This window comes from Hydra vulgaris, chromosome 05 (genome assembly GCF_038396675.1).
Source record: "Hydra vulgaris chromosome 05, alternate assembly HydraT2T_AEP".
Taxonomy (NCBI): domain Eukaryota; kingdom Metazoa; phylum Cnidaria; class Hydrozoa; order Anthoathecata; family Hydridae; genus Hydra; species Hydra vulgaris.
This window is the reverse complement of record NC_088924.1, coordinates 12290001-12300000: the sequence shown is the minus strand read 5'-3', so window position 1 is coordinate 12300000 and position 10000 is coordinate 12290001. Positions and strand designations below refer to the sequence as shown.

The 10000-nt window shown below is 28.9% G+C and overlaps 1 protein-coding gene and 1 long non-coding RNA gene across 3 annotated transcripts in view; one reads left to right on the top strand and one right to left on the bottom strand.

Moving 5' to 3' along the window:
• Window positions 1-9141, top strand: part of LOC136080577 (uncharacterized) — a 12309-nt gene extending 3168 nt beyond the window's left edge. For both annotated transcript variants that reach the window (XR_010638545.1, XR_010638544.1), the window contains exons 3-4: window positions 7392-7532; window positions 7950-9141. This is a non-coding gene — a long non-coding RNA (uncharacterized LOC136080577). The remainder of the gene's footprint in view (window positions 1-7391; window positions 7533-7949) is intronic.
• LOC136079970 (chitin deacetylase 8-like) overlaps window positions 1-9622 on the bottom strand; it is a 20987-nt gene extending 11365 nt beyond the window's left edge. Inside the window, exon 1 of the mRNA XM_065796629.1 lies at window positions 9543-9622. The gene's annotated coding sequence lies outside the window, so the exon portion shown is untranslated. The remainder of the gene's footprint in view (window positions 1-9542) is intronic.
• Window positions 9623-10000: the final 378 nt, after the last annotated feature.

Sequence of the window (10000 nt, the reverse complement as noted above, 5' to 3'; positions counted from 1 at the left end):
TTGTAACAAAAAGACCTGCCGCCGAAAAATGCTCTTTCTGAATGGATTGATGTCGTGGGGATAGTTAATAGAGCATTAACTATCCCCACGATATCATATAATTTTTCTAAATTATTTGTATGTTTTTTCGTTGCATAAAAAATTTCTATTTCTTTTGTAATATTTTTAACGTCATACAATACAACTTCTGGACTCTCAATTCAAATAACGTTCATAATGGCAGCATCCAATTTGATTCAACTGTTAATTCAGATGTTGTATTCAAATTCGGTTTAGCCATAAACAACATTTCAGTCCCATCATTACTGCATTCTAATTCCTCAATTTCAGCGGAATTTCCACCACCATTAATATCCTCAACAAATAGCTTCGGAAATATTTTTTTAGCCGTAGCTTGAAGGACTGATTTGGAAGGCAATAGTTTTACAGAATCTATGTCCAATTCGTGTTTATAATTTGATGGATTATTTAAATATTTTAGCAAGCCAACTAAATTTTTATTCTGTCTTTCAACAATTCTCTGTTGCACATAACGGAGCATTTTAGCTGAAAAACAATCTTTATTTTGGCGCAAAACATCTAATATAAACACTAATACACCCTCTGCATCAAGTAAGGATGCGTTGCGTTGGCCAAGTCTTTGAATTCCCAATTTACTTGGTTGTAACGCTATTACTACAGTCTGCACCACTAAATACTCATCTTCCAAAATATTGTTAATATTGTTGTGTTTAAAATCTATCAAATCTTTTAATATACATGTTTTTAATGCAATAAATCGCTCCAACATTGCAAGAAGACTATTCCACCTTGTCTTTACATTCGATATTAACTTGAGTTTTTTATTGTATGTTGTTTTTGCGTATTTTTTTAAAATTTCATTCATAGGAAACATTCTTACAATTCTCCAGACCTTTTGAGTTGTTTGTGCAATGCTTATGTGGCCTAATAATTCGTCAGTGATCTTAACGTCTCGCAAATTTAATAAATCGTTGTTTTGGCTTGACTGTAAATCCACTGAAAATGTAAAATCGATTTCTTCAGACATGTCATCTTCACTATTAATTTTATCAGAATTCTGACTGTCTGATGCATTACACTCACTACCTGATGAATTTGAAATCACTGATTTTTTGCAAAGAACATCACAAACTGCTTAATGTAGCCCATGTGCATAACAAAGTTGATGTTCCATCTTGCTTAATCTTCCATATTTTTTCATAACTAATGCACCGTCAGTTACACTAGAAATTATATGCTTCTTTGTAGATAAATTAAACTCGGATAACTTATTTTCAACCACATCAATCATTTTTTCAGCTGTAAGCGACCCAACCATTAGAATTATGGCCAAGTTCCATAGCCTAGTTAATGAATGCACATTTAAATTCAAATAGCAACGATTTTTTAAAGATGTGTATTTGTCCATCGAAATAGAGAATCTTGAGCCACCTTGAATTTGCATAGTGATTTCCTTAAGCACTCCTTGTTTTGCTAGATTGTATTGACTTTTTACCAAATTCATTACATGTGAAGGGTTTTTTGGCAATATCATTCCTTTATCAAATAAAGATTTTCTTATAAATTGAGATTTTGCAATAGCATTAATAGAAAAGCCATCTACAGCTGCCAATTTTGAAACAACTTCTTATATAGATTCCTTTTTTATAAATGACGTAATTTTAGGTTGAGCATTTCTATTCTTCAATTTCGACTTCCTTGTGAAGATTTTTTAAATGACGAAGAAGACCTTTTTGTTGAAAATCCTTTACACATTATTGTTGTTTTACATATATAGTCTGGACGCTACGTGTAACTTTTTCTTGGAAATGAAGTGGACATTACAAAAACTACTTAAATAGTTTAAGGTTGAAAAACTTTACGTGCTTTTCTGAAAGTGCTTAAAGGGTCCAATTTGGGCCCTTATTTGGTACTGATGATGTCATGCTGATATATTTTTTTAAAAATCAAACTAAAAAATACATATTTACGTCAAAAATTACATAACCTCTTGAGAAAACCTTATAATAAATAATAAAATCTTGAGAAAAACTTACGAGCAATTCTAAAAGTGCTTAAAGGGTCAAATTTGAGCCCTTACTTGGTAATGATGACGTCACGCTAATAATTTTTCCAAATTTCGTGAAAGAAAATAAAATAACCAAAAAGAATTTAGTGAACAGATTTTTTAAAGGGAAAATATTACAAGGGTCGAAGTTCTTTATTGATGACTTCATTTACATCAAGGATGAACACATTTTCGGTTTTTTGCATGCATGTGTGTGTGTGTGCGTATATATATATATATATATATATATATATATATATATATATATATATATATATATATATATATATATATATATATATATATATATATATATACGACTCAAGATATAACAAATAATAATGGATTGTGCATTTAATAAATTATATTTTAACTCATCAGGTGCTTCAATTCCAGAACAAATATTCACCAAAGAATCTCTTTGCTCAAAAAGACCCCAATTTGTCATTATCATCAAAGCTCTCTCTACACATCCATTGTTGAAATCTTTTCTTGATGGTTTTAGATCTTTTGGTGTTTGTTTTTTGGTTGTGATTCTCATGTCATTTTTCAAATTTGAAATACATTTTGAAACAGTATGACTTGTAAGTACCCAGCGTTGAATGGTTCCTTCAGACGTACTATAACCTTTTATTCCCCCTTGGCATTTCTGATCACTATTAATAGTTTGTTCAATGCATTGGTCAGATGGAACTTTGTTAAACCTACTGCTCGTTCTTCTTACGGAAAAGTTTCCATCCCTGTTTTTAAAAAGATAATAAGTTATAAAGATTTAATTTGAAACTATTTTTAAAACTAAAATTTATTGAAATCCAAACGAAATATTTTGGAGTACAAGCTTACATAAACTGTTGATAAATACTTGGATGAGTTTTAGGAAGTTGCATCATTTCGGTCCAATAGAAAGTTAAGAAGCGAGAATAATTCGGACGATCATATGCAAAAAACCACGGTAGCATTTGGCGTGTTGCCTCCAAATGAAGAGTCCAGTTACCAACCTTCGTTGAATGGAGAAAAGCAAAAATAATATTTAACATTTCAATTAAAGAAAACCAAAAAGCGGAAGTTGGTCCGGAAATATCAATATCTTTTAACACATTTGAGTGATCATCTAAAGTTTTGAAGAAATCATCATCAAACAACGATTTCAAATTGTTGTAATTCGTCTAGAAATAATCAAAGTACAATTTTAATATCATCATTAAATTCACAGACATGAAGTATACTTAAGCAAATTTATTTACCTCCTTTAAACAAGTAATGAACTCAGGTGGGGAAGAGAAGTTATTCAACGAGGAAAGATTGTTTTCAACTAACCAACTTTCAAAATGTTTTATCCTCAGCTGGGTAAGTGCATTATACAGATATTGATAAATTTGAACGGCACAGTTATATTGCTTTCCCTTCAAAATACGCTCCAATGAACTTTTACCTTAAAAATATATAAAAAATATCTTTAGTTCTTCAACCTTCTTTGGTCAAAAAAAATCTGCTGCAATATTTGCTACGTAATATAATGTCAATAAAATTTAAAAAGATAAAGAAACCACTCACCGGCTATATCAGCTTCAATTATCCAGTCTTGTAATCCGGCATCATTAAATCTTTTGCCAATAACAGCTAGAAAAATACAAGATGTGTGAAATGCACCCATTCGGAGAACAATAAATCTTTTAAGATCAATATGACTAGGGTTCATCAGGATTTCCACCGCTTTTGCATATATTGCTTGATCCATTACAACGTCAGTTTCTGAGAGACCAAGATTCTCGGCTTTAGCTTTGGACTGGAGCAGAACTTGTAGGCGATGAGTTAATAGCAGGACGATAGCTAATAGTGTGGGTGTCTTCTGATATCCTTTTAGGTGTAACTAGGTAGTTAAACCCAGTCCAGCTTAGGATATCACTAGAAAAATGATATAGTAAGGTCCAAAAGAAATCCAGCTTCTCTGAAACTACCAGTAACTTGCTGTCTTTTGATAACGCGTTTGTTTGACGTAGGTAATCTGGTTCTTCTCGATTATGCTTTACGTACAGAGGCAACTCTTTCTGAATTGCTTTAAAAGATCTTTCTCTTTTTCTTGAAATTATTTTGTTACCCTCGTTTTTGTGTACTTGACCAATATTTTGTAACTGAATGACAATACCATTTGTGACCTGCATAGAAGTTCCTTTTAAAGTTTCAGGATTTATTTCGTTGTTGTCCCAAACAAAGGTCACAAATTTTGAGGGCTGGAGAACAGAAGGACAAAAACTTTTAAAAATTTGATTTTGCATTGCATTTTGTGCCAGAAATGTTTCTAAATAATTTACTTCATCATAGGAAATTCCATGTCCTAATTTACTTAGCCATTTCACTAACTCTTTTGATCCAGTTTTTTGTTTGGTACTTAACCCTAATAACACGTGTTTAGAGCATCGATGATGGCCGTTTGTTACGTTTTAAATAACATCTTCACAAAGTGAGTTTATTTTGACAATTCGTCTTTTACTAACTCTAGCACAAAATAGAATTTTTGCAAAAAGTTGATGCAGAAGAGGTGGAATTTCAGTTTTAACTCTTAGTAATTCGTCTTCATTAGGAGGCCATTTAAAGTATGTTTTTTTCATAGACAAAACCTCGCTGCGAATCTCTTTTGCAACATGATCGATAAGCTGTTCAGTCGGTTTTGGATTATTCTTTTTTTCTAGATTCTCAATTATTTTTAAAAAAACTTCAATGATTTTTCCCTTCTCAATAGTATCGTTATATAAGAAAGAATAGCCGTATTTTGGTGACCACAACTGAACAGACCCGCCGAATTCTGCAACTACAGCATCCTGTAAAGTCCTTCTATCTGGAATCTTTGTTCGATCTGTGCAGTTTTCTTTGTAAAGTTCAAATAGCTTACTTGTATGAATAATTTTTAAGTTGTCTAATACGTGTTCTTTCACATAGTCGAAGAGCAAACGCATAATTGCATCTTCTGTTGTGATAAAAGGAGTTTTTTGGGGTCTTGTACATTTAAGATAACAAAACCAATGATAATATAACTCTATAGAAATTATAGTTTGCCATTCTGTGCCTGATATACTAGCCATGAGTCGTGGGTTGTCAGCTTTATTTACAGCGTTTTCTTTTAACACGTTTTCTGCACTTTCCGTTATGCATTTTGTAAGCGTTTCATATCCGTTCCTATCTTTATTAGTCTTTTTGCAATAGCAAATGCAACATTCTTCATCCGCAGTAATTTTTCCTAAAACCAGGGAATTATTTTAACTTTGAAGTAGTACATAAAACAATGAAAAACGTGAAAACTGAGGGTAATATTATTTGCTTTGCAACTCCCACCCAAAGGTTTTTTAATTTACCTGATCTATCTCTTTTCCGAGCTGAGATTCTGCGCTTAGATGAGGATACATTATTCACGCCTACATTCTCGTTGACTTTTTCTGCTCTACTTTTCCGATGTTGTAGAATGTTTAATGTTTTTATATTTACATACTTATCGTAACATCTTTGCTGGAACAAGAGAGTTGTTGGGCACGTATCAGGTAGAATGTTTATGATTTTAAAGTCATTTCGAATTTGACTATAGTAAAAAAAATATTATTATCAAATCCATGCTATTTATTGTTTTTTCCGTACCATTGTTTTAGGCATATATAAAGAAATAAATTGAGTTGGACATTTAGTTTGTGACTTACCAAGCATTCTTCACTTTCGCAAGCGCATTTTCAGTAAAACCCCACAGTTTGTTATTATTATGGGCAACTTCTCCTTGATGAAGTATGCAAGCATTTTTAATTTTTTTTTAGGAACTAGATTAAGATGCTGTGTTTTTTTGCTACTTGCCATTATTTACTTTAATATTAATAAATAAAAATTAATAAAACACGTTTTTTTAGTAAACAGGTTTTGAAAAGTAAACATTTTTAACGTAAACAAATAACGGGAACAAATTTTCTTTTTTAGGTTCATTAAATTACAACTATTTTATTATTTTAATACAATATTAAAAAATAATTATAAAAAAATTTGTTTTTGAAAAAGGTTTATGAAATTTTGATTAAATATATTTGAATAATTATACTTAAAACATTTAATTTTACATATTATCAACCCCCTGTTGATAATTTGTAAAAACTAAATCAATGCTTTGCGGTATTCGATTTGTAAACAACATGGCGGATAATTTATACTTGAAATCTTTTCAATAAGTTGCATTTATTTTTGTCTCTAACTAAAGTTATAAGCAGTTTCCAAGTGGCACATAAAAATTTTTAATTTTCTTAAGTTACAAGGAACAAGTCTATATAAAAATTAAAATATCCACTCAAAATGTTTAGTTTTTTTCTTTTTTTTTTACATGTAGCGACCAGACTAATATTACAAGTGGCAGATTCTGCGTTTTTTTCTTTGGAAAAATTTTGCCATGCCTTAGATCCACTTGACATGATGCAGTATATTTATTTTCCTATTAATTAAATAAATAAAAATATACTATAATATAAAACTATATTACCTACAAAAAAAATCCCGAAATAGTGTGCTGATTGTAGATAAATTATTTTAAATTAGTTGTAATTAAATTGTAATTAAACATATATTTTAAACGTCACTTACTCGGTTTTTCTCTTATTTCACTTTTTACATACTACTTTCTTCGTGTAACTAATTACTTTACTTTTTAACTCCCAATTTTTATGCGTAACTAGTTACTTTTTTTGCACGTACAAGTATTTGTAACTTGTCCGTAATTATTTTATATTTAACATATCAGGGACACCCCTTTATTCATTGTAATTTCTTGCAATTGTAATTATTTATAAGATCACCAATTTTTATTTATAATATAAGATTAGTCACCAAAGATAGATAAAATATTATTATTGAATTTGATTTATAAGTTGATTTGGTTTGTTTATTAAACAAACCAAATCAAACTATAAACATATGTACATATATCTTTATATGTTACAACATATAAAACTTAAATAAGTACATCAAATCTATTTATAAATCAAATTCAATAATGATATTTTATCTATCTTACACACAAACCAAAACTGCAAAATATTGGTAGCTTAATTATCCTCTATAATATATCTTCCTAATTTTTATAGAAGTTTACAAAATGGAAAAGGAAGTAATTAGTACTTAAATTTTGAGTAATAATATTTTTAATATCTTTATAAATGTTTAAAATATGTTTTAAAAAATTACCGGGATTCCCGGGAAATTTCATTGAAATCCCGGGATAACGGGATGGTTTTTTACCTCCGGAAAACGGGATCCCGTTTGAGAAGCCCTAATTACTATATTATTTATGTTGTTACTTTAGTATCCTATCTTTTTTGAGTTACTCTTTGATCATCTGCCAAACAGCCCATTGGAAATTGGCATTGGTTGAAAATGGAGCACGATATATATTTAGCAAGTTGCATTTTATAGCGATATCAGCGTCATTGTAATAAACTATTAAGTAAGCTAATTTTTATGTGTGTTTTAATCTTTTGCGTATAAGTGGAGTTATTATTATTTGTGGATTATTATTACCACTAAATGGAGTTATTGCTTATTATTATTACTGATACTTATATTTCTATATTAATTATGTTGTTACTGTATATTATTATTATAATCTTATAATTCTTTTTTATTGCTAAGTTTTAATTAGGTAAATAAGTCTTATATTTCAGATAGATGTAAAATAGTAAATTAAATTAAATTATTTATTCCATAAAGTTTTTTTGTTCAAGTTTTTTTTTTTCTTCTTTGTTTGTGTTTTTTATTTTTTTATTTTCTTTTTTGTTTTTTGTTTTTTTTATCAAGGTGTTTACTTAAAATTAGTACTTGTACTATATTTAAATATTTCATGAAATGTAAAAATCTATTTCAGAATACATTTGATTTGATATGTCGAAAACAAAAGCTGGGAAGCAGAAGCTGGAAGAGAATAAAATGGAAGATCAAAAATTACCAGTATTTGCCGATCCGACTATAAATGTAACTTTTAAAATGCTCTTTGGTAACGCAAATATAGCAAGAAAATTGTAGATCTTGAACTAAACAACAACGAATTTCAGTTGTTTTCGATAAGAAAGGTGGTTCTAGTATTGCTAGTGCCATACATATCCTCTGTACCAATAAAGTTAAATAGAACATAGCAATTGAAATACAGGGCCGGAAAACAGCTTACTTTTTATCAAGAGAGCAAGAATATATGTCAAAGCTGATATGTCAAAGATGGAGAAGGCAAATTGTACCATAAAAAAGTACTTGAAACTTGTATTATAGTTATATGCAAAGAGAACGTGTTTACCGGTAACACTGCACTAAATAATCAAAAGTTATTTGAGCTTGACGTAAAACCTACAATTCTTCAAACCGAAGAAGTTTACCCCGGTAACAAGATGCACTGGAAATTTTATGAATTGCCGAAATTCAAACAAAGTAGTACATATGAGGATATAAGTAAGGGAAGCCCATTAAAATATCAATGGCTAGAATTCCTGATTGATTGTTCGAAACATCAGGTTGAACCGAACAGGAACACAACAATTAAAAAAGGGTATGAAATAATGAGAGTAGCAAAATGTGATACACAAGCATTATATTGGAAACAAAAAGTTAATGCGCAAGAGGCCGAAGAAATAGTAGACGAAGCTTTTGAAAAAGGAAAGTTAAAAGGAGAAATAAAGGGAGAAATTTCGAAAGTAAAAGATTTCCTTGATTTCGGTGCTTCACATGAGCAGATTATTTCCAAGCTAAAATTCTTAACACAGGAAAAGTAAATGATAAAATTGAGACGAATCTGGCGTATATTCAAGAACATCTTGCGGATTCTGATAGTGATATTTGTGATGAGCTGGGGCTTTTCGGAGATTTATTAGAAAGTTAATTATAGGGTTATATTGAATTTAAATAAAATTAACTATAGTGATTGTTTAAAACAAAGGCATTTAGTGAAAATTAATAAATAATGTTATAAAATATTTTTTTATGTTGGCATTTATTTTTTATGATTAATTCAAATGTTTGAAACTATTTTTGCATGTTTTTCTCAAAGTCTTTTGGAAGATAATTTTTTAAGTTACTTAAAGTCATGAATCAGTTAAATTAAATCTTCTGTTGCAATCGAGTGATTTAGTTGCTTTATTTTTTGTGTGTCTATTTTTACAAAAAACTGTTTTTAACTTCTTTTTTTTTTAACTTGACTAATTAAATCAGAGCATGAAATGATTAAAAATGACTATTTTAAATAAACTACGTTATTTTTGTTTAACTTTTTGAAAAAAACAAATGTTTTTACAATTTAAAAATAATATAAGACTTCTTAATAATTTAAATAAAATTTGTTCCTTTATTAAACAGTCATTGAAAATATTTTGTAAATGTGTTTTGTGTGTAACTTTAGAAAAACATTTAAAAATATAAGTTTCAAAGAAATTTCTTTTAAATGTGATTAAAAACGTAACAAATAGTAACTTACAAAAAGTAAAAGTAATTCGATTTTAATTGGAATTGCATTCTTTTTTTATTAACTTTTTTTAATTCAAATTTTAATTTTTTTTAAAAACGAACAAATGTTCAGAATAAACACATACTTATTTTAAAAAGAAAAAGTTTATACACAATCATAGTCAACAGTAATTTTATTGTTAAAGTATACTTAAAACAAACCTGGACATTTCAGTCAACAAAAATCTTCATTAAATACAAATGTTTAAGTTATTTTAACACAAATATACATATGCATAGAGAAAACGCTATTTAAAAATAAATAAATATAGAATAGTAGGAGGTATAAGATTACGAAAAAACATTATTGCTTTTGTGTAATCATAATTTATGAAGTGGCGGTAATAAACTTCTCCTAAGAATCGCCTGATAATGATGATCATAATTATGTCATAATTCTTAGTTTCTTTTTACAGCGTAATATCATTC